General features: G+C 40.3%; 2 pseudogenes; one reads left to right on the forward strand and one right to left on the reverse strand.

Annotated features, from left to right (window-relative positions):
* Positions 1-290: 290 nt before the first annotated feature.
* LOC147375649 (E3 ubiquitin-protein ligase RNFT1 pseudogene) lies at positions 291-1,018 on the reverse strand (annotated as a pseudogene).
* Positions 1,019-14,058: 13,040 nt separating this feature from the next.
* On the forward strand, positions 14,059-14,503 carry LOC147375650 (large ribosomal subunit protein eL33 pseudogene; annotated as a pseudogene).
* Positions 14,504-22,695: the final 8,192 nt, after the last annotated feature.

Below are 22,695 nucleotides of genomic sequence, written 5' to 3' on the forward strand. Positions count from 1 at the left end.
AAACATATTTACAATTTTACATGGCAATCATAGGCCAAGTAATTAGGACTGAAGAAGTATTGTTGACATACAAATTAGGTTGACTGTTTTATTTTCAAAAACAGAGTTCTTTCACTCATTTAAATTAACAAAAATTAAAACATGCTTAAATCTTAGTCCAGTGTTCTAAAAATGTTTGGAAATATTTTTCTTAGTTTTTAGTACTGAAATCCATCCTAATGCCTTTAGCAATAGTGACTGTAACCAAATGAAATTAGTATTTTGTGGTTTTAATAGTTTATAATACTTAATTATATTTGAAGGTGTGATGAGACAGCCCCATCTTTCCATTTGGGACTATGGTCTAAAATCACAGTCTTGTGCAGTGGACATACATTCTTTTTGTAAAACCATAAGGTAATGCACTCTTCAAAAAATATACGCTGACAGAAGGAAAGAATACTTTTCCGAAATTCAGCTTCACATATTGAACAAATATCATCCACATCTGAATAAGTCACTCTGTAACTTGGTTGTGTAAAAAATATTCATAAACCTATCTGAAAGTTCTTAGAGTTCCAAAAAATCCAAAAGCTTTAAAATGAGGTAGAATAAAGCAACTAATATCCAAAGAACCTATTTAATTATACTATTAAACTCCCTGAGGCAAATAAGGTAATAAAACCAAAACTGATAGGGGATAAAATTCAGTAAAACTGACTTAATTCTTCTAAGAGCATATCCCAGGAACCCTTGACTTTAAAAAGCATGATGAAAGAAGGCACCACTATAATAAGACTTTTTGAGCCATGAAAAGCAATTTCAAAATGAAGTCTGTAATTCCAATAATCCAAAGTACTTCTGAGAAGTTCAAATGATCCAAAATAGGATTTTAAAAAGATTAAGTTGTAATAAAGAGACCAAGAATGAAAGAGAATGGAAAATCCTGCTAAGAATACCAGTAACTAAGCTTACTGGATTTTGAGCACATTTTTCTTAGAAAAGCCTGGTTTGAAAATTATTTAGAGGCCCAGTTCCAAGAGAAATTTCACACTTTTCTGGAGTTTGGATTTTCAGCATATCCTTTAGACATGGCATTTGTCTGGGTATGAATCTCTAGATATGGATCTCCAGAATGAAGGCAAGGTCTTTCTCCTGTCCATCTGGTTGCAAAGGCACTTTGGGAGGTTAGGCAGCCTCAGGGCCTGCAGTTCCTGGGGGACTGGCATGGCCCCGGTATGCTTTTCTCTGATCCAAATTTCTTTGCATTAGGACTGTGTTTCCTCTCATGATGAGTGGATGGAGGCCCCATAGTGCTGTCAGAGACAGCAGGAGACAAGACTCAATTTATTCAGATTGCTGCAACAGAGCCTGCTGGGACCAGAAACTGAAGCTGGAGAAGGAGGGGTCCAGAAAGGAGAGTGGATGAATCAGGCGAGTCACTAAGTCGTCCTTCTGTAGCAGTGGCATGGTCAAGTCAGAGCTTGAGGGGAGTCTGCTGTGAGGGACCGCTAAGGGGCCAAGTGCAGAAGTCTATGCAAGGCTGGGACCTGGTCCTAGATATAGCCTCTGTGGATTCCAGCCTTTGGTCAGCAGAGGAGGCAGACAGGATGAACAGCTGGCCCTGAAGGCTGTAGTGTGGGGAAGGAGGAAGAGGGCAGACTGGCATCTGCCACTTTTCTGGGTCTGCCTCACCTTACCTCTAACTGTGACGACCTTCAGGGCATAAGGGCTGCAGCTTCCTTTCACTTTTGAAATCATATGCAAATTCGTGCAAGTTTCTAGCACAGGAGGTGGGAGGGAGGTTCAGAATGGGGAACACATCCACCCATGGCTGATTCATGTGAATGTATGGCAAAAACCACCACAATATTGTAAAGTAATTAAAAAAGAAAAGAACCACATCTAACTCAGAATTAAATAGGGAAGGGGATTCTAAAATGTGGTTACAACTTAAGATTCACACAAAATAAAGCCATTTTATGTTTGTTCTCTCTGCATCACCTTCTTCAACCAACCAGCCACTAACTCCTGTTGATTTGATATCATTATTTCTGTGTTACGAACCCTTCCTGTCTCTGCCACTGCCCTTTTCTATTTCAACTCTTCCTACATTTTATGTCTGGAGTACCTTATTAGCCTCCTTACTTGCAACTACACTAAATCTGGCCGTGTAGGTCAGGCGCTGTACCATGTCAAAGGTGCCATTTCATGACTCTTCCTAGCTTGTAGAGGATACAACACATATAACTATATGTAGTGGTTCCATCTCATATGTAGCCCTGTTTCTTCCCCTCAGTAACTTGGGCCATCCTTTTGAAAGGCACAGCGGACCATGTCATTCTCCAAAATTCTTGGCCTCCCATCACCTCCCAGGTCAAATTTTAACTCCTAGCATAGTATAAAATCCGTTTATGCTGAGCAGCTGAGTTGTGGCTCTGGAATAAGAATTTCTAAACTGAAATCTTATCTTAGTCATTTGTGAAATATACAACCCTCGGCAAGTCACTTAGTCTCCCTGGGCTTGTGTCTTTGTGAGATGGAAGAGGAGGGTAAGAATAGCCTTTTTGTCATCAATTTTTGTCAGCATTCATTGAGGATAAAGATGGAATATTCTTTCCGTAATGCAGTCTCTCACCATTGTCTGTCCTCTCCCCTACTCTGTGTTTCAACTGAACTGAACCTCTTATAGCGGTTCTCCATCTTGTGGCCCATCCTGCCTCTGTGCCTTTATACACAAGCTCCCCTGAATTACCCTTGTTTTCTTTCCCTGGCTAGAACCTGCTCATTCTCCAGGATTCAGCGATTCATCACTTCCTCCTGGAAGCCTCCTCTGATTCCCTCAGACTCAGTGCCTGTCTTAGTGCTTGATTATATCACAGTGCATTCTCTTTAATACTTACCTATCTCCCTCATTATGTAAGCTGTAGACTATCTCCTCTGCTGGACCGTAAACTATAGACTAGGGGTTCCCAACCCCTGGGCCCCACAGACTGATACTGGTCTGTGGCCTGTTAGGAAATGGGGCGCACAGCAGGAAATGAGTGATGGGCAAGTGAGTGAAGCTTTATCTATATTTAGAGCCACTCCCCTCTGCTAACATTATCACCTGAGCTCCATGTCCTGTCACATCAGCAGTGGCATTAGATTCTTATAGGAGCCTGAACCCTAACCCTAAGTCAAGGCAGAATATCCTGAGATTGCCACAAAATAGAAATAAAGTATACAATAAATGTAATGCACTTGAATTAACCCTAAATCATCCCATGACCCAGTCCATGGAAAAGTTGTCCATGGAAACTGGTCCCGTTGTCAAAAAGGTTGGGGACCACTGCTATAGACCATGTTTTCCTTGAGGGTAGGAACTATTTTTGGAGAAGGAAATGGCACCCCACTCCAGTACTCTTGCCTGGAAAATCCTATGGATGGAGGAGCCTGGTAGGGTGCAGTCCATGGGGTCACTAGGAGTCAGACACGACTGGGTGACTTCACTTTCATTTTCACTTTTATGCATTGGAGAAGGAAATGGCAACCCACTCCAGTGTTCTTGCCTGTAGAATCTCAGGGATGGGGGAGCCTGTTGGGCTGCTGTCTCTGGGGTCACACAGAGTCGGACATGACTGAAGCGACTTAGCAGCAGCAGCAGGAACTATTTTACTTGCCTTTATCCTTAGCTCCAAATGTAGTTAAGTTCTTAGGGATGTTAGTAGGCTCTTAAAAATGTCTATTGAATTAATGAATGGTGATGAATGATGAGAGCTCTCATCATTTTTGTTATGGAGAAACATAAAGATGATATAGGAAAGATTTGGGAACAGCATAATAGCAGGAATCCTAGAATTCTGAGATTTGATGATTTGGTGATTTTCTTAATAGAAAGAATGGCTGAAGTCATTTTTGTTAAGGCATTGTTTATGAGTGACTGTTCAATATCCACTGCTTTATGACCTTTTATAAAACTACTATTGAATAAACCATAAAAGTTCTTTGAAGAGTATTCTGTTTGTCAGTGGTAATACCAAAAAATATAAAGTAGCTATTCTTGGCAAGTTATGGATCAACATCCTGGAACTGTTAGTTCCATAACGTCTGTATAAGTTCAATCATTTTGACGTTGCAACTTGCCTGAGTCATTAGTTTATACCTGAAGTTTCTGATGGCAATCTAAAAGCTTCTGCACAACAAAGGAAACTATAAGCAAGGTGAAAAGACAGCCTTCAGAATGGGAGAAAATAATAGCAAATGAAGCAACAGACAAACAACTAATCTCAAAAATATACAAGCAACTCCTACAGCTCAATTCCAGAAAAATAAATGACCCAATCAAAAAATGGGCCAAAGAACTAAATAGACATTTCTCCAAAGAAGACATACAGATGGCTAACAAACACATGAAAAGATGCTCAACATCACTCATTATCAGAGAAATGCAAATCAAAACCACTATGAGGTACCATTTCACGCCAGTCAGAATGGCTGCGATCCAAAAGTCTACAAGCAATAAATGCTGGAGAGGGTGTGGAGAAAAGGGAACCCTCTTACATTGTTGGTGGGAATGCAAACTAGTACAGCCACTATGGAGAACAGTGTGGAGATTCCTTAAAAAACTGGAAATAGAACTGCCTTATGATCCAGCAATCCCACTGCTGGGCATACACACTGAGGAAACCAGAAGGGAAAGAGACACGTGTACCCCAATGTTCATCGCAGCACTGTTTATAATAGCCAGGACATGGAAGCAACCTAGATGTCCATCAGCAGATGAATGGATAAGAAAGCAGTGGTACATATACACAATGGAGTATTACTCAGCCATTAAAAAGAATACATTTGAATCAGTTCTAATGAGGTGGATGAAACTGGAGCCTATTATACAGAGTGAAGTAAGCCAGAAGGAAAAACACCAATACAGTATACTAATGCACATATATGGAATTTAGAAAGATGGTAACAATAACCCTGTATACGAGACAGCAAAAGAGACACTGATGTATAGAACAGTCTTTTGGACTCTGTGGGAGAGGGAGAGGGTGGGATGATTTGGGAGAATGGCATTGAAATATGTATAATATCATATATGAAACGAGTCACCAGTCCAGGTTCAATGCATGATACTGGATGCTTGGGGCTGGTGCACTGGGACGACCCAGAGGGATGGTGGGGGGAGGGAGGAGGGAGGAGGGTTCAGGATGGGGAACACATGTATGCCTGTGGTGGATTCATTTTGATATTTGGCAAAACTAATACAATTATGTAAAGTTTAAAAATAAAATTAAAAAAAAAAAAGAACAAGTAGTTACATTTTTATCCAAAATTTAAAATTTATATGTGTTGAATATGTAATGAAATAAGGTACATCCAGAAATTTCTGGATCAATAATCAAGTTTCTTAAGATTTGGAATAAAAATGTCAATGCATGGACTAAATATCAGAAGATACTAAATCTGAGAACTTCTATGGGCAATAAACCTTGGTCTTTTCTGAAAACCCGTCTCTTCTTCAAATAGGTTCTTGTTTTGGCCCAAGTAAAAGTTTTAATAAATATGGAAATGATCACTCTTAACATCAGCATCATGCTTTGTCAGGCTTATGATGCTAACTACTACTCCATGCATCATAATTTCAAGATTAAGAAGAGCGACTTGCTTGAGTATGTTTGCATCTTACAAATGAATAAGAATATGAAGCTCTTACTAGGGAAATGGATAAAGGGCGTATGAAAGCAGTCAGAAGAGAAGAAATAAAAATGGCCAATACTTATATGGAACAATTTACACAAGGAGAAATGCAAACCAAACAACGTGATACCATTTGAACCTGTCACAATAACAAAAGGTGTGAAGAGGAAGCACTTTCATCATCGCTGTTGGGAGTATGTCTGTACCACCTTTCTCTGCAGTTGGATAGTATGTGTGCAAAGTTTCAGAAATGCTTTCAGCTTTGACTAGGAATCCCACTTTTAGGAGGCTTTGGAATGTCTGCCTGTGGAGAGTATATGCTCTCATCAGCTTCCTGCAGGGGGCGCTTTTATGGGAAGGCGTTCCTCCACTGGGAAGGCTGTGGTTTCCCAGCCCTGTCTGTGCATTTTTGGGAAATTCTGTTTAATTCCAGCTTCTGCTTTAGGAATCTCAAAGGGTTGCATACCTGACCCATGTTCTTTATGCAATTTAAATCAAAACTAAGGTTGATATCTTGATTTCCACCTGTCAGTCTCCTCTTTATTGCTCAAATAGCCTTGAATTGGGGCTTCCTGATGCCTGCAAGAAATCACAATAACAACAAAATAGAATTCAAACATTAAAAAACATGGGGTGGATTTAAAAGGTGTGTCAATAAAATTGGATATGATGTAGCAATTCAAAACAATCCATTGTTGCCCATATTGACACATAAAGGAAAGATTCTAATATAGTACTTCATGTATAAACACACTTATTATATCTATGTATACAGTTTGCTCTTTTCCTCTCTCTTTTCTCATCTCTATTTTAGAAAGTTTCTGTAATGACATAAAATAGGTTCATTACATGTTTGCTTCTGTATAGGCTTCCCTGGGTCTGGAAGATTCCCTTGAGAAGGGAATGGCTACCCACTCCAGTATTTTGGGTTTCCCTGGTGGCTCAGATGGTAAAGAATCCACCTGCAATGTGGGAGACCTGGGTTCAATCCCTGGGTCAGGAAGATCCCCTGGAGGAGGGCATAGAGACCCACCCCAGTATTCTTGCCTGGAGAATCCCATGGACAGAAGAGCCTGGTGGGCTACAGACTATGGGGTTGCATAGAGTCAGACATAACTGAGCAATTAATGTTTTCAGTTTTTTCAGGCTGTTTTCACCACTGTGCTTTCTGTGTTCATGGTGGCTAGTGTGTGCTTTCCCTTCTTCTTTTGTCTTGATTTTCTTGGTGGCATGAGCAGGGTCTTGGCCACAAGGAGGAGATCTGGAATTGGGTCATCTCTTTCCATCTGGACACCTCCTTACATGGACGCTCACACAGGAACCAGCCCCCTCATGATCTGTGGCTACTGACTCCATTCCTTTCCATTTTCTGCAGAGCCTCACCTGGGCAGAAAGGAACGTAGGCCGAAATGAGACCATATTCATCCTGTTCCCCCGCTGCCCCATTTGGTCTCCTTCCTGGGAAGATGGGCTGAAGTCTGAGAAGAGCCAGTGCCTCAGACATCTTGGGGCCATTGAGGGGTGGGAGAATTCTTCTACTCAAGAGAATAAAACTGTAGATACTAACAAGCCCAGGGTGAGCTGGTGCAGAGAAAGACCTCTAATTCATGGAGGTGCCCAAATCATCATCATTCTCAATGGCTCCTGGGAAACGGAATTTTCCACACAAGTTAAGTTTCTAGATAACTAGCATTTACTACCTCAAAAATGTATACTATTTTTCTTCATCATTTTTAATGGAAATCTTACTGAAGGGCTTTCAATTTATTTCCGCAAGCCTTCAATATTTTCTTGATATGCAGTCTCATTCTTACGAAGAACATGTCTTATTGTGCTGTGGAATGGTGATGTTCTCTGAGTCCACAGAAACAGGTAGTCCCAAAGAGCAGCTCCGTGTTGTACCTTCACGGTCATGGCCTACTTTCCCTGCTGACAGCTGTTCCATCTGACCATCTGTGTGATGTGGTTGAGACTATGCTATGTCAAAAAAGCATTTGGTTGGGAATGGCTCTGATTAGTAGCAAGGTTCAGCATCTTGTGGCAAACATTTCTGTTGCTCTAAGGCCATTTTCACTTAGTTCTGAGTTTGCAGCTGGGTTTTGGCCACTTAGTTATAGTGGTCAGTGGTCTGACCTTGTTGAAGGGGCTATTCTTATACTTTGCAACAAAATTTATAGTCACCTTTTTGACAACGAAATTAAAATTCACAGTTTTCCTTTACAATCAGGCTTCCTTATAGATTAATAATCACTTACATTATAATTTTAGGAACTGTGGTTCAAACAAATGAAGTCAAGTTTCTAATCTTGTTGTCAATGAAATGCTTATCAACTTCAAGATCTGTTACTGAGACTATAACTAGAAATCATAAGTTATTTCTAAAAGAATTTTAAAGGGATAATTAAATGATCATGCATTCATTTATTTAATAACTCTATTCAATTCAATTAAGAAAGTAGTTCTCTTGTTGATTTTCCTATTGACTAAAGTATAAAATACAGTTATTTTAACATTGTATCGTTTAGTTTAATCACCTAAAAAAAAATGCCCCAAACATAGTAGTTTAAAATGAAAAAAGTTTTATGATTTTCTATGGTCAGTGGGCAGCTCTTTCAGTCTGGGTTATCTTGGCTTGAGCTGAATGGTCACATGTCTGGGATGGTTGGAATGACTGGACCCTCTGCCCACCAAGTGTTTTATCCTTCAGGAGGATAGCCTGGGTATACCCACATGGCAGCAGAAGGTTTTCTAGCAGCAAGAGAGGAGAAACCCCAAAGTACATATATTTTTTAAGTCTTTGCCTATGTCACATTTACTAATGTCTCGGTCAAAGCAAGTCATGTTGGCTTGAGAGTAGGGGTACAAGGAGGCATAACTCATGGGAGTCATTACTGCAATCATCTATCAAAGCATGTTCCAAGCTGTCATTCTAACCCTGCAGTCCCTAAACTGTGAGGGAGGTGGCCTGGGACACCACAGTGAATTCTCAGGGACTGTTGCAGGATAGTTCACCATTTTGAGGGAAACATAATTATATTCTAAGACTACTGGACATCACAAAAACTACTAGCTTGATGCAGGTCACAATGTCAACATCATAATGATAAGCTCCTTTTGGTGTTGTTGTATCTTTGCAAAGTGGATTTTTGGTGGTTTCTGTGATTAAAAGCAAGCACTGCATGAAAATGATTGTAAAGCAGGACGTGAGTATGGTGGTGTCCAAGTTGGTTCCAAGATTGCAGAAGTTGTGTGGTCCCAACAGGTGCATATGTCCTGCTATTAAGTAAATGTGGTTAAAAAACAAAATATTATTTAAAATTTTGTATTACTTTTAAATATTTTTAAATGTATTGCTTTTAAAATATAATTAAATTGTTAGGACATACATACTTACAAATTTATTTGGATCTAGGTACTTAATTAATGGAACTATTAAGTATTTCTTTTGGTCCAGGGGCACTGTGGAAAAATGAACAAAATACTAAGGATGCCATGAACCAGGAAAGGTTGTGAACTATTGTTATAAATTTACTTTTTTTTTTTTTTTTTTACTGCTTATAAGAAAAGAAAGTCAAAAAAGAAAGCTCGTTTTTGGGAAAGATGAATGGATTCGATTTTGTATATGCAAAGTCAGGACCCAATGGACCACTTAAAGAAAGATACAGAGCTATGATTCAGAGAGGAGATTAGGAGTGGAGCTGATTCCATCCCTAAATATTGTGTAGAATCTCTTTTGGATTGCTTTGGATAGTGTCTATACTCAAGAATTAGTCGTAAAAGGAAAAGGTGTGTATTTAGTTGCTCAGTTGTATCCAACTCTTTGTGACCTCATGGATTGTAGTCTCCCAGCCTCCTCTGTCCATGGAATTCTTCCAGGCAAGAATACTGGAGTGGGTTGCCATGCCCTCCTCCAGGGGATCTTCCTGACTAAGGGATTGAACCTGGGTCTCCTGCATTGCAGGTGGATTCTTTACTGCTGAGCCACCAGGGAAGCCCAAGGAAAATGTTGGGTTGCTGAAAGAGAAGAAACCTAAAAACCAAAACTAATCTGCAAAATAAATGTTCTTGGCTTAATATTTTTGCAAATATTAAATCGATGCCTTTAAATTTCCCTCTTCTGTCATAGTTTTATTTGCAAAGGGCAGACTTCTGAGGGGGAGCCATGAGGTTTATTGTCCTAGAGAAGGAGAAGGTGAGCTTTGACCCTCTTAGTCAGTTGCTGTGGAGATGGAGGGTTTGCCAAATTATTTCCATTTCACACATCACTAGCTGAGCCTAGAAAGCTCAGATCATAGGGGGTTCCCATCATATAGAGAAGGCATCTTGTCCACAGTTAAGGCTTAACAGAATTGACATCAAGAAGTAGGAGGATATGATGTATTAAATGTAAAGATCCCCCCACCCCCAACACACATACTTTTTGGCCAAGGAGATTGTGGAAGGAAATAGGAATAGAAGATAATAATTTATGTCTTGTAACTTTCCCCCATGGCTTGAAACAAATTATATCTCAAAAATGAGAGCAATAGTAAGGGTAAAGAGGGGAGATGTTGCCTGTTTCCAAGTTGGGGGCTCTAGAAATCTCATCTTTATTCTGTCCATCTGTACCAACTTGAGGGTATGACCACAACACCAGGGTCAAAAGGAGATCTTGCAGTTTTATTTTTCCTACGATGCTCCTACTTCCCATATTTTATGGACGATGTGACAAAAGCCAGTAGGCTTCCCAAGGCACCATCTTTCCATCCTGCCCTGACAAGACAGGGTGGACTGCCAGGCCAGTAGACTGGATAATGGACTGAGAAATCACTGTACAGTCTGCAGCCAGCATCACAGGGGCGAGGTTGAGTCATGCACAAGTGTTGCTGGATCCTGACCAAGCTAGAAGCCCCAGTGAGTAATGGTCACTATCTTGAGACCAGTAGTAACTTTCTAATGCATTCCAGTGACTCCGTGAAGCCAGGAGAGCCTTCCATCAGTGTCATGAGGACTCATTCATACCTCGTCTTAATATGCCCAGTTGTTATCTTCAGGAGAGAAGCTAGCAAGGAGGCAGCTGTCTGAAGGCCCAGACTGGCTATATAATTTTCTGGGCCTAGTGCAAAACAGAAATACAAACACTTTGTTCAAAGACTAATGATTTTAGGACTGTGATGTGCTCAATTGTGTCTGACTCATTGTGACCCCATGAACTGTAGCCACCCCATGGACTGCAGCCTGGCAGTCTCCTCTGTCCATGGGATTTCCCAGGGGAGAATACTCAAGCAGGTTACCATTTTCTCTTCCAGGGATCTTCCAGACTCAGGGATTGGGCTGGAGTCTCTTGTGTCTTCTGCTTTGGCAGGCAGATTCTTTACCATTGTGCCACTTGGGAAGCCCAAGATTGTGATAGCAGAGCCTTAAACCAGATGAGAGGCCCAACTTCACAGGTCTCAAACACAGAACACAGGCTGAGAATCTAAACATTTTTTTTCTGACTAAAGATTCTCAATACTGCCCAAAGGGATTGTTTAAATTAGCAGATTGGATTGAATTTAAACTGCAGTTAATTCTTTTCCATTAACTAGTGAATGGGAGCCTGGGAGAAGTACCAGATTTGTTTATGGACAATCAAGACATCACTGAGTTGGGTGTGAGTCAAGTTTGTGGTCCTGCTACCAAGGCATCCTTTCTTTCTTTCATTGAAAAGAGCTGGTGATCAGAGAGATTAAGGGATTGCTTAAGGTCACTCAGGTAGTTAGTGATGAAATTGAGATTTAAACACAGATGTGTGTGTGCTAAGTTGCTTCAGTCATGTCTGACTCTTTATGACCCTATGGACTGTAGCCCACCAGGCTCTTCTGTCTGTGAGATTCTCCAGGCAAGAATACTGGAGTGAGTTGCCATTCCCTCCTCCAGAGGATTTTCCTTTCCCAGGGATTGAACTTGTGTCTCTTAGGTCTCCTGCATTGGCAAGCATGTTCTTTACCACTAGTGCCACCTGGGAAGCCATTAAACTCAGATATGACTCCAAAACTCATATTTGTACTCTTCTGATGTAGGTAATAGATATAGAGTCAAAGCTAAGTCTGAAAAAAATTGAACTTTGAAGTGGATTTCTTTTAAAATGTTCTTATTTTCATAAACACATGGATAAAAGTATGTCTGATCATCACAGGAATGATACTGTACCTAGAGGGCGTGTTGGAAAATTGGGGGATGTTTTGGTTGTGTGAGACATTGCTATCGGGATCTTATGGGCCAGGGCTATAACGAGTTTGCAATCTGCAGGACAGTCTTTTACAAGGAAGAATTGCTTGATATCCTACATAACTTTTGAATGTCTCATCAGTCACTCAAGTAGGTGAAAAGGTTGTTTATGAGTCTGGAACCTAATAACACTTTGCATATATGTGCTGTGTGTGTTCTCAGTTGTGTCCCACTCTGTGACCCCATGGGCTGTAGCCCATCAGGCTTCCCACTCCATGGAATTTTCCAGGCAAGAATAGTTGAGTAGGTTGCCATTTCCTACTCCAGAGCCAGGGAATCTTCCCAACCCAGGGATTGAATCGGTGTCTCTTGCATCCCCTGCATTGGCAGGCAGATTCTTTTCATCACCTGGGAAGTAGCTTTACATATTACTCATAGTACTTTTTCTATGGGTTAAAAATAGGTTGGATTTTCTGTGACCACAAAAGTTGTGTAAATTGAAGGAAGAGTGTACATGATTAGCTTCAGACTTTACCAAGGGTTGTTCCCCATTTTGGAAAACCTCGTCACCCAGTGGCCAGGCTGCTTTTGGCATTTGCATGCCCAACACAACATACCTAAATCAGTCTTTGTTAGAAGTCAAATTCCCATGGATTCCACATGTAGATGCATCAACTGTTTCACTAATCTTCGTGTATTGCTGTGCCTGAGCATTTTATTAAAAATTCTATTATTTTTGTTTCTCCTTTGTGTTATAGTCAGGGCATTATGCTGGTTTATTAAAAGTCATGTGTGTAGATAGGTTATGCTGCTGCTAAATCCAACTTTGTGCGACCCCATAGACGGCAGGCCATCAGGCTTCCCCATCCCTGGGATTCTCCAGGCAAGAACACTGGAGTGGGTTGCCATTTCCTTCTCCAATGCATGAAAGTGAAAAGTGAAAGTGAAGTCGCTCAGTCGTGTCCGACTCTTAGCGACCCCATGGACTGCAGCCTACCAGGCTCGTCCGTCCATGGGATTCTCCAGGCAAGAGTACTGGAGTGGGGTGCCATCTCCTTCTCCAGTAGATAGGTTATAGTTTTGCATAAATTCCATTTTAGGGCTGTCCAGGGAATAGTGTTGAAAAGGGAAAGGGTAAGTCTAGTAGGTTGAGAACCATGGAAGTAGATGCAGTATTTGGAATCAGTAAAGAGCAGATCTCTTTTAGCAAGAAAACCCCAGAGTTGTTGACTTTTCCTGACGGGCTTATTGGCTACATTGGCAACATTACTGGGCCTGATGTGAAAGAATTATTAAGTCTTTCAGGAGATTATATGTTGTGTGTTAGGTGTCAAGTTATCTGACCTTATTTACCCAAGGAATTGGGCTTTTCAGGTGAGTTTTTTTTTTAAGTTAAATTTTTTCCTCTTGGCTGGACAAAAAATTGTGCTTTTTATTTGAGGGAACAAATTTGGCAGAAAATCTCTTTTGATTTAGGTTTACTTTTTTTCCAGTGAAAGAACTATGCAGGACATTCATGCTGTAGCTCAAAACGCTCACGGTTACTAATTGTTATGAGGAAGCTGGCATCCGAAGGGCTTTGGGCAAAATGTCCTGACTCCATGAGCAGTAACCCACCAGGCTCCTCTGTCTATGGGATTCTCCAGGCAAGAACATTAGAGTGGGTTGCCATTCCCTTCTCCAGGGAATCTTCCTGCCCAGCGATTAAACCTGGGCCTCTTGAGCCACTGGGAAAGCCCCATCTGCAGTCAGTCATATAGAAATTGCTGAGATAAGGTAAAAAATAGTATTTCACTTTGGGCTTGAGTAAAAAAGAGTGAGTTCTTTGTACAGGGTCATGCCATGTGCAGACATCTATTATGGTCAGTAAGGGAAAACTTTTCTCTTCCTCCTTTGGGCCCCCTTTTATCTGGAATCCCCCTCTCTCCCTGCCTTGTCTAGATAGGATCATGCTGCCCCAGGGACTATCCTCTTAGTCTGCTCTGGTATGGATGGTTTGTTGAATAGGATGGAGGAAGAGAAAAGTGCCCTGGATCTTTCAGGCAGGGAATCTACCTTTTAATGTTAGGAGCTCAGTATTGTTTGTTGGTTTTTGAGGGCCCAGTTTCTGGCACCCATCAGCCAGGATTTCACCTCTGGCTCTGCAATTAATAGTTGTGTGACTTATTTCAGCTTCCTCATCTATAAAAAGAAATATAATAATACCTGCTCTTTCAGCCATCTTGGACCCTGTGAAGGCCTGCTGGGAATGGGACTTCTAAAACGACAAATATGTCTGGAAGGCTGTGGTCCAAGGCCATCTTTGCTGGCTATAAACGGGGTCTACGGAACCAAAGGGAACACACTGCTGTCCTGAAAATTGAAGGTGTATATGCTCGAGATGAAACTGAATTCTGTTTAGGCAAGACATGTGCTTATGTGTACAAAGCAAAGAACAACACAGTAACTCCTGGTGGAAAACCTAACAAAACCAGAGTAATCTGGGGAAAGATAACTCGAGCTCATGGAAACAGTGGCATGGTTCGTGCCAAATTCTGAAGCAACCTTCCTGCTAAGGCCATTGGACACAGAATTCGTGTGATGCTGTACCCTTCGAGAATTTAAACTTCTTGAAAATAAATAAAAGTGTGGATTTGTAAAAAAAAAAAAAAAGAAATATAACAATACCTAATCTTCAGGTTTGTTGTGATGATTAAATGTGTATGTAAATGGGAAGCAGGAAGGGAAAAAAGATTTTTTCTACCACATTTAGACATTTAAGCAAAAGAATATTTTGTTTGCCTCTGTTTCCTGGTTGGTGTTTTATTGCAGATTTCAGTTCAGTCCAGTTCAGTCGCTCAGTCGTGTCCGACTCTTTGCGACCCCATGGAATGCAGCATGCTGGGCCTCTTTGTCCATCACCAACTCCCAGAGTTTACTCAAACTCATGTCCATTGAATCAGTGATGCCATCCAACCCTCTCATCCTCTGTCATCCCCTTCTCCTCCTGCCGTCATCTTTTCCCAGCATTTCAGATTAGTTGAATTTATTTAATTCCTTCAGTCTTCGGGGTAGTGGGACTAGGAGAACAATACCTAGTAGAAGGAGTCATCCGCTTGGGCTTTAGATGGAGAAGTTAGACTGTTGAAGTCTGCACTCCAGGTGGATCCATCTTAGTCCAGAGAAATTGGAGACTGTTAGGAAATGGACTTTGAAGTACTCTTCATTTTATTGTGGAAGGTCTGCCGCCTTACATGCACTGGGCTAAGTCCTGCAGCTACACTAGTGAACAAGACAGTCAAGTAGGGAGACAGACAGGAACACATACATAAAACGTAAACAAGATAACTTCACATGGTATAAATACTTTGAAGACTGTAACACCAAATTCCTACTTTAGTTAGAGGGGTCAGAGAAAGCCTTTTCACTCTTGAGCTGGGTGGTGAATATAAAGATCTGGGACAAAACCTTGCAGGTACATGAATAGCAAATACAGATAAATTCCCATAGGTGTAGGACTGGTTATCTGTTTTCTCTTGAGTGAGTTTGGGCAGTGTGACTTTCAAGGAATTCATCCATTTTATTTATAGGCATGGAGTTTTTATAAAATAATATTCTTTTATTATTCTTTTCCTAGGTGTAGATTTATCTAATGATATGCTCCCTTCCATTCCTGATATTTTATAATTTGTGTCTTCTCTCTTCTTTTCTTGATCAGTCTGGCTAGGAGTTTACAAATGTTACTGATCTTTTCTAAGAATCAGCTTTTTGTTTTATTTAGCTTTTTCTATTGCTTTTCTATCTTATTGCTTTTCTTTCCTTATAGATTTCTGCTGTTATCCTTATTTTTTCTATCTTTCTGCTTGGTTTTACTATGCTCATCTTTTCTAGTTTCTAAAGTCAGAAACTTAGATAACTGATTTGAGAATTTTCTTTCTTTCTAGCATAAAGATTTAATGCTCTAAATTTCCTTCTAAGTATTGTTTAAGCTGCAACCTTCAAATTTTGATATGCTGTATTTTCATTTTCACTCAATTCAAAAGTTTTCATGGAGAGCCAGACATTTGGAAATGAGCATTCTGACTCTCGCTAGGCCTTTATTGTGGAGGCTTGAGTCACTTGCAGGCTCCTGCATCCTTTCCCAATCTTTCTGTCAGGATGATAGGGATAAGGCTCTTGGCAGGGTTTCATGCCTTTTTTCCATCTCACTATTGTTTCTGTCAACCTCCCATGGTGTCCCTTCTCTTCTCCTGACCTCTTACGTTGGCTTGCTCTCAGTCTTTGATTCTCTTCTTTATCCATAGTCACCCTTAGAGATGTCTTCCAGTCTTATGGTTTAAATACCATTAACAAGGCAAGAAGACTCTTGAGAGTCCCTTGGACTGCAAGGAGATCCAACCAGTCCATTCTAAAGGAGATCAGTCCTGGGTGTTCTTTGGAAGGAATGATGCTAAAGCTGAAACTCCAGTACTTTGGCCACCTCATGCGAAGAGTTGACTCATTGGAAAAGACTCTGATGCTGGGAGGGATTGGGGGCAGGAGGAGAAGGGGATGACAGAGGATGAGATGGCTGGATGGCATCACTGACGGATGTGAGTTTGAGTGAACTCTGGGAGTTGGTGATGGACAGAGAGGCCTGGCGTGCTGTGATTCATGGGGTCGCAAAGAGTCGGACACGACTGAGTGACTGAACTGAACTGAACTGAAGGCAATAATGTCCACATTTATATCTACAGGTCAGATCTCTCATGCAGTGTATGTCTGAAAGTGAACTCCTGCTGTTCCTTTATAAATTTGTTCTAACTTCTTTCTTTTTACTTGATGACCACTTTCGTTCTTCTAGTTGGCCAGACTAAAAACCTTGGAGGCAAACAACTTCTCTCTCATACTTTACATCCAACCCATGAGCAATTGTGTTGGTTCTACTTTCAAAATATATTCAAAATCTGATCCCTATTAACCACCTATATTGCTACCATTCTGATACAAAACACCATCCTCTTCCATTTGGGTCACTGTGGTAGCTTCCAAACTAGTCTTTCTGTGTCTATATTAGCCATTATACAGCCTATTCTCAATACAGTAGTCAGAGTGAGCCTTCCAAAATTGAAATCAATTTTTAACTGATTAAAAACTGAATTCAGTTCTCTGTTCAAAACCCATTGAAGGGTCCCTTCAATGCTTACTTCAAATGCAAAGACTTCTAATGCTTACAGGGTCTTGCTTCATCCAAGCCTTGTGTCTTCTCTGACTTCATCACCTACTGCTCTCCCCTCTGTGAGCTCCACTGCTGTCCTACTGGCCTCCTCGCTCTGCCTCTGACTTGCCAGTTATCCCACCTCAGCGTCTTTGCTCAAGTTGTGTCCTGTGTCTGGAATGCTTTTCTCTATCTTAAAAAAAAATGATGTATGGCTAATTTATAATGTGTTAATTTCTGCTGTATGGCAAAGTGATTCAGGTATACATCTACATACATTCTCTTTCATATCCTTTTCCATTATGGTTTATTATAGGATATTGAATATAGTTCCCTGTGCTATACAGTAAGACCTTGTTGTCTATCCATTCTACATATAGTAGTTTGTATCCACTAACCCAAACTCCCAATTCTTCCTCCCCCAACTCCCTTTCCAACAACGAGTCTATTCTCTATGTCTGTGAATCTATTTGTGCTTTGCCGATAAGTTCATTTGTTGCATATTTTAGATTGCACATATAAGTGATGTAATATACTATTTGTCTTTCTCTGTCTGACTTAATTAACTTAGTATGATAGTCTCTAGGTCCATCCATTTTGCTGCAAATGGCTGAGCAGTATTCCATTGTATATATGTATCACATCTTCTTCATCCATTCCTTTGTTGATGGATATTTAGGTTGTTTCCATGTTTTGCCTATTGTGAATAGTATTGCTGTGAATATTGGGGTGCATGTATCTTCAAATTATACTTTAGTTATATGTCCAGGAGTGGGATTGCTGGATCATATGGTAATTATGTTTTCAGTGTTTTGAGGAAACTCCAAACTGTCTTACATAGTGGCTGCACCAACTTACATTTTCACCAAGAGTGTAGGAAGATTTCCTTTTCTCTGTATCTTTTCCAGCATTTATTTGTAGACTTTTTAATGATGGTCATTCTGACAGATGTGAAGTGGTAGCTCATTGTAGTTTTGATTTGCATGGAATGATTTTCCCTTTGATATCAGCCTGTTTCACTCCTACACCACCTCCTTCAAGGCTTTGCTCAACTCTCACCTTCTCAATGAGGCCTATCCTGATCACTCTATTTAATACTGCAACCTGCTTCCAAACTCTACCACTGGCATTTCCATTCCCTTTATTCCGCTCTACTTTTTCTTCATAATGCCATAAATCATGTAATTAACCATTTAATTTGCTGTAGTAGTATATTTATTGTTTCTGATCTGTCTTTCTATACCAGAATTAAAACTTCAAACCAATAGGACTTTGTCTGCTATTTCACTTATAGCCTTAGAGTCTTGAGTGCTTGGTGCATAAGAGGTACTGAATAAATATGTATGGAACAAATATATGATTCACTCATTGAGGCTGAGCATATCACCTATGTAATTGAATCAGGATCTCTTAGCAAGAAACAATAGAGAGTAGCTGTTGGATGGTCAGTTAACAATATCTGACTTGGATTCTAAGATGCTCAACTACACACTGGGGAAATTGGATTATGGACCATGTGCAGAGTTATTTGAGCTTTTATCCAAATCTGATACTCAAATTAAATAGGAGCTACATTTTATTTCCTGAACTTATTTTAATTTTAACAAGAACATGAAATTCTTTATGGATTAACAAGAATATGAAATTCTGTATGTATGTATGAACTAGTGGTAGTATTGAATTGTTTTTAGTTTTACAGAGATGCCATGGTATCAGCGATGGAAGGATGGAGGTATAAGTATGTATAAAGACACTTGGTTCCTGGCACATAGGGAACACTCAATAAACATCTGCTAAAATTTTCCTAGGGCTATTTTCTTTTTTTGGCCACACTCTGTGGCATGTGGGATCTTAGGTCCCCGATCAGGAATTGAACCTGGACTCCCTGCCTTGGAAGGGACCAGGTCGCTCAGCATAAAGAATCCACCTGCAATGCAAGAGACGCAGGACATGTAGGTTTGATTCCTGGGTCAGGAAGATCACCCAGAGGAGGGCATGGTAACCCACTCCAGTGTTCTTGCTGGGAAAATCCAATGGACAGAGGAGCCTGGTGAGCTATGGTCTATGTTGTTGCAAAGAGTCAGACATAACTTAGTGACTTAATGCATGCCCGTGCATTGCAAGGTGGAGTTTAACCACTAGGCCACCAGGGAAGTCCTTCTTAAGGCTATTCTTTTCTGTACAAGTAATCAGAGAAACGTGATAGAGTATATTGACTATATCATAGTATCTTACTGTTGGAATGGGCTGGAATGATGTACTTCCTTTTTATTTATTTATTTTTGGCTGTGCTGGGTCTATTTTGAACTGTGGTATTGGAGAAGACTCTTGAGAGTCTCTTAGATGGCAAGGAGATCAAACCAGTCAATTCTAAAGGAAATCAATCCTGACTATTAATTGGAAGGACTGATGCTGAAGCTGAAACTCTGATACTTTGGCCACCTGATATGAAGAACTGACTCATTGGAAAAGACTCTGATGCTGGGAAAGGTTGAAGGCAGGAGAAGAAGGGGACAACAGAAGATGAGATGGTTGAATGGCATCACTGACTCAATGGACATGAGTTTGAGCAAGCTGTGGGGATTGGTGATGGACAGGGAAGCCTGGCGTGCTGCAGTCCATGGGGTTGCAAAGTGTCAGACACAACTGAGCTACTGAACTGAACTGTGCTGGATCTTTGTCACTGTGTGTGGGCTTTCTCTAGTTGCGGTGAGTGTGGGCTTCTCTCTAGCTGTAGTGCATGGGCTTCTCATTGAAGTAGTTTCTCTTGTTGCAGAGCACAGGCTTTAGGTCTCACGGGCTCAGTAGTTGCAGAGCATGGCCTAAGTAGTTTTGCTGTATGGACTTAGTTGCCCCATGACGGGTTAAGTCTTCCTGGGCCAGGGATCAAACCCTTATCCCTTGCATTGGCAGGTGGATTCTTAACAAATGGACCACCAGCAAAGTCCTGAACCTCATCTTTAGTGTTCTTCACAGGTTAGCCAAAATGAATTGAGCACAAAAAATGAGCACAGGTGAACTAAAATCTGCTTTCCTCTAAATTTTACTCCTTGGCACTCCAGAACAAATCTATACACTTTAATACATGAGAGCCTGTCAAATATTTGAAGGCAGCTACCGTGTCTTCTCTTCTGCAGAGTAAACACCCTCAGTTTCTTATCTAGCTGGTTCAAGATTCTTCATCATGCTGGGCACCCTGTTTTGGATGAAATGCAACTTCACTATATAGTTTTAAAATGTTAGTGCCAAAGTGGCTCATAGTGCTGCTAATCAAGTCTGATAAAATGAAGTGCGGAGAAACTTTTAACTAAGTATGATGTTGAACAAACATTCATTCAAATCCAATTAAAATAAATAAATTTATATTAAAAAAACAAATACAAATAATACAAATGTATTAGTATGAACAACTGGTTGCAAATGACAAAAGCTACAGCTCAGATCAACAAAAGGTCCGCCAAAATGATGAAATACATAAATAAATGAAATAAGCAAATAAGCAAGCAAGCTGTCAAGCAAGTAAGAAAGTGATGGAGGAATGTCGACGAACATCTAAAAAGTCAAAGGTAGGTCCAACTCTAAGTAGAGCTGGAGATCCAGGGGCTCAAATATCATCTGAACTCTGTCTTCATTGCTTAATTCTGTTTTCTTTTGTGTTTTCTTCACACCCAGACAGATTCTCTTCAGTCATTTCTTCTTAGAAGCTCCAAGTTTACATCTGACTGAATTAGCAACTCTACTCGATGCTAAGGACAGAATTCTGGAGAAAAATCAACTTTTAATGAAAGAGAAAGACACTTTGATGATCTTCCAGATTATAAATTCTGTCATAAAGGAAATGATTTCAGAGTAGTGTAACTTGCTGTGACTGGCTCTATATTGGCTTTTGGTGACAGCTGCTTTCTTTTGAATGAACTCATATGCATCCACTTTGTGTCTTTCAGAATTCTTCCTGGAACTGATGTCAAACTCATGATGTGAAGGTTGTAGAATCTATCCCTTACATATTTGGGAAATTAAGATATCATTTCCCAAGCTGTACACCAAAATGAATACATTTTAAATCAGCTATATTTCAATAAAAAGATATGATTTCCCTTTTATCTTTTGATCCCTTTCTAGTTCACACTGATTCTTCAGAGATCTATAGTAGTTCCATAAACATTTATCAAATATCACTTAATGGAACTTTTCTCATTCATATTTGCAAGTTTTTGGATTCTGAGGAATTTATTTAGGCTAGTACTCTTGCCTGGAAAATCCCATGGGTGGAGGAGCCTGGTAGGCTTCAGTCCATGGGGTCGCGAAGAGTCGGACACGACTGAGCAACTTCACTTTCACTTTTCACTTTCGTGCATTGGAGAAGGAAATGGCAACCCACTCCAGTGTTCTTGCCTGGAGAATCCCAGGGACGGGGGAGCCTGGTGGGCTGCTGTCTATGGGGTCGCACAGAGTCGGACACGACTGAAGCGACTTAGCAGCAGCAGCAGACACCTTTATATTAAACATTTAAATCCTACCTGTTGTAATCTGCCCACTTGCCTTGACTATCTAGGTTTCCATCAAAGACGTTTTTAGCTTGGATTTTTGGCTTTAAGAAACAGAGAGTCAACCAGTTTTTAGTTTGGATTTTTGGTTTTAAGAAACAGTCAACCAGGTTAACTCTAGATTATGCAGAAAGCTTTATTATAAGATTCCATGTAGCTGTGAGGAACAAAGCAGGCTCATAAGAACAGAAAGGTGGATTTCAGGGAGTGGTGTCTGTGAGTAGGTCCTAGGCAGCAGAAATTTGTGAGTCTTCTGGATAGTATCAGATCAGCTTTTGACTCAGTCAATTGTGACTGTGATCTGTGGCTCACTGTTTGCCTTGATCTTTTCTCCACACCTAAAAACATATAACTGGCATACAATAAATTATACTATACTTTTTCAAAGGCATACAATTTAATAGCTTTTGACATAGTGTACCTGTGAAATCATTACCATAATCAAGACAGCGAACGTATTTATCAGCCCCCAAAGTTTCCTCATGTTCTTTTTTCTTTAAAAAATATTTATTTATTTTTATTGAGGTATATTTTCTTTACAATATTGTGTTACTTTCTGCTGTACAATGAAGTGAGTCAACTATATGTATACATATATCCTCTGCCTATTGGATCTTCTTTCCACTTCTCCCTGCCCAATCCCACCCTCTAGGTCACCACAGAGCACTAAACGGAGCTCCCCCAAGCTTCCCACTAGCCATTTCCTCGTGTCCTCTCTTTATTATTATTATTATCTTCATGTTCTTTTGTAATCTCTCCCTCCTTATCCTTTCTGTCTGCCTCCTCCCTCTTGCTTCCCCTTCTCTCTGTCACAAGAGATTGGTTTGTATTTTCTAGATTTTTATATAACTAGAATCATAGTGTATATATATTATATATATGTATACTGTACACTGTTGTTAACTATAGTCACTATGCTCTGCATTACATCTCCAGACTTATTCATCTTATAACTGGAAATTTGTATCTTTTGACTAATTTCACTCATTTCCTCCATGTTTTGGCTATTGTAAATAATGCCACAGTGAGCATGGGGATGCAGATGTCTCTTCAGGACAGTGATTTTACTTCTTTGTATATATAATCAGAAGTGGAATCACTGGATCATATGGTAATTCTCCTTTT

This window comes from Bos grunniens, chromosome 3 (genome assembly GCF_055505025.1).
Source record: "Bos grunniens cultivar Pamir isolate PY7600 chromosome 3, Bosgru_T2T1.0, whole genome shotgun sequence".
Taxonomy (NCBI): Eukaryota; Metazoa; Chordata; class Mammalia; order Artiodactyla; family Bovidae; genus Bos; species Bos grunniens.